Source organism: Phyllobates terribilis, unplaced genomic scaffold (assembly GCF_046119375.1).
Source record: "Phyllobates terribilis strain yellow unplaced genomic scaffold, ASM4611937v1 Scaffold_13__5_contigs__length_258822181, whole genome shotgun sequence".
Classification (NCBI taxonomy): Eukaryota; Metazoa; Chordata; class Amphibia; order Anura; family Dendrobatidae; genus Phyllobates; species Phyllobates terribilis.
This window is the reverse complement of record NW_027362773.1, coordinates 125,587,579-125,590,906: the sequence shown is the minus strand read 5'-3', so window position 1 is coordinate 125,590,906 and position 3,328 is coordinate 125,587,579.

The window sequence follows — 3,328 nt, the reverse complement described above, 5'->3', positions numbered from 1 at the left end:
CCAGACTCTTTTAAACAGATATATTGGTGTCTGACCAGTCAGCGAGATACTATTACAGTTTTTTTTTTACGGAAAAAATGGCAAAAGCAGGATAATACAGAGATTTGACCCGTGGAACTGCAAAACCACAGTTCTATTTCTCTGGCCTACACCAGGCTCTTTTAGACAGATATATTGGTGTCTGAGCAGTCAGGGAGACACTATTACAGTTTTTTTTATGGCAAAAAATGCCAAAAGCAGGATAATACAGAGATTTTACCCGTGGAACTGCAAAACCACAGTTCTATTTCTCTGGCCTACACCAGACTCTTTTAAACAGATATATTGGTGTCTGACCAGTCAGGGAGACACTATTACAGTTTTTTTTACGTCAAAAAATGCCAAAAGCAGGATAATACAGAGATTTGACCCGTGGAGCTGCAAAACCTCAGTTCTATTTCTCTGGCCTACACCAGGCTCTTTTAAACAGATATATTGGTGTCTGACCAGTCAGGGAGACACTATTATAGTTTTTTTTTTATGGCAAAAAATGCCAAGAGCAGGATAATACAGAGATTTGACACGTGGAACTGCAAAACCACAGTTCTATTTCTCTGGCCTACACCAGACTCTTTTAAACAGATATATTGGTGTCTGACCAGTCAGGGAGACACTATTACAGTTTTTCTTATGGCAAAAAATGCCCAAAGCAGGATAATACAGAGATTTGACCCGTGGAACTGCAAAACCACAGTTCTATTTCTCTGGCCTACACCAGACTCTTTTAAACAGATATATTGGTGTCTGACCAGTCAGGGAGACACTATTACAGGGTTTTTTTTTCACGGCAAAAAAATGCCAAAAGCAGGATAATACAGAGATTTGACCTGTGGAACTGCAAAACCACAGTTCTATTTCTCTGGCCTACACCAGGCTCTTTTAAACAGATATATTGGTGTCTGACCAGTCAGGGAGACACTAATACAGTTTTTTTTACGGCAAAAAATGCCAAAAGCAGGATAATACAGAGATTTGACACGTGGAACTGCAAAACCACAGTTCTATTTCTCTGGCCTACACCAGACTCTTTTAAATAGATATATTGGTGTCTGAACAGTCACAGACACACTCAATTTTTTTTTTTTTGGGGGGGGGGCGGGGGGAAATACCAAAAGGTTAATAAGAGCCGTATTTGCACAGTCTGACTGAGGAAAAAAAATAAATACAGGATTTAGATGAAAAAAAAAGAAAAGAATTTATCCTGGCCCCTGAGACCTGGGTGATAAGTCTAGCAATTTGACCAACAGGAGCACACAGGACTGTAATGCAGCGTTTGCTGGTATAACCACTGCGTCTCCTATACAGCCTGCCTGCCTGCCTGATAATCTGGGATGGATATTAATCCTGAGAAGGACTGTTTGTTTGATTTGGCAGGCTTTAAAGACCCTACACTACCTATTTCGCACTATACAGGGTGGTCCAAAAGTAGGTGGACAGAAAGTGTAATAAGGTTATGGAGGGGGAGATTTATCAAACATGGTGTAAAGTGAAACTGGCTCAGTTGCCCTTAGAAACCAATCAGATTCCACTTTTCATTCCTCACAGACTCTTTGGAAAATGAAAGGTGGAATCTGATTGGTTGCTAAGGGCAACTGAGCCAGTTGCACAGATCTAGTTTTCACACATAGATCTCCCCCAAATCTGTTTTCTTTTCAGATAATTCAGATAACACATAATGGCAAATAATTTAAATACAGATCAAAGAAAATGGATTTTAACAGAGTATTGGAAATCTCAAAATACTGAAACCGTTAGAGCAAATTGGTTTGAAACACTTGGTACTCAAGCCCCAAAGAGATAAACCATTTACCGCATTCGTGACAAATTCATTGCCACTGGCTCAATCCTTAATGCTCCAAAAACTGGTCGACCCAAAACAGTCTGTACAGAAGATAATAAACAACTTGTTGCTGAAACATTTGTTCAGAGTCCAAAAAAGTCCACCAGAAGAGCCTCTTTTGAATTGGGAATTTCACGAGCTTCTATCATGCGAATCCTGAAATCTATTGGGTGGAAAGCTTATCGTCCACATCTAATTCATGGTTTATTGGAGGATGATCCAGACAGGCGGCTGCAATTTAGTGTTTGATAAATCTCCCCCTTCATAACCTTATTACACTTTCTGTCCACCTACTTTTGGACCACCCTGTATATCTCTCCCTAACTCAGCAGCACTCTCCCTACACTGTCTGATCCGGAGAGACTGTGTCCAAGATGGCGGCGCCCGGTTTTAAATACTCGACGTGACGCTGTGCGGCCAGCCAATCACTGTAATGCCCACAACCAACATGGCTGCGGCATTTCAGTGACTGGCTGGCAATCCCTGCATGTTCATTGGCTCTGTAAAGAGCGCCAAACATGCAGGGCGGAGACCCGAGCTCCCACCCGAGTAACCCGGAAATGCTCGGTGCTCGCCGAACATCCCGAGTAGTGAGATGCCCGGGCGAGTACCGAGCATGCTCGCTCAACACTACTCAGTATCTGTAAGCCAACACCAGGAGTGAGTGATAAATACAGAAATGGTGACTTGTTTCTATTAGACTTTTCCTCTGATTGTTCCACTCATGATTTTGGCTTACACATACTGAGGTAAAAAACTGACCAAATACTGAACGTGTGAACGTGGCCTTATTCACAATACAGTGGCAATTTGTGGTAAAAAGTTCAATGCAATGTGTGACCGATGCCTGAGGACCGAGTGCAGGTGGTTTTCATCAAGAAACATGGCTTGCAGATGCACTTTTCCTCACAAAAGTAAGTTTTGGTGTTTTATATCGGGGTGCTGCTGGCTTGTACAGTGTTATAGAGAGCTTATTTATTGGAAGTTTTAATACACAGCCGCCTGTTTTCCTCATTCTGTTATATAACCCCAGTGTACAGGGCGCCATACACACTGCTTACAGGCAGTGCGTCACTACAGCTACAAAACATAATAAACAGTCACGTATCAACTGGATTCAGCCGGTCTGAACTGGTTTTCTAACGGGACTACATACACTGCTCACCGGGACTTCGGTATCCCTACGCCCAAACAATCCGCCATTTTATACTGAGTCATTTGCTTGCCAGATTTTAGTTTATAGTGATTATTAAGGAGCTTAATTCAGCAGTAATTGTTAGGTTATTGAAAAAAGTTTAATAATTTGTTTTAATATGAATCCTCCGAGGTTACCGTGTCCTCTGTGTGTTAAAATAAACAGGGACTACATGAAGTTCTCCTCACGTAGCACTCGCGGAAGGATACAACATTGGAGCTGGTATATGTGACGTCACGAGAGCCTATAAAAAC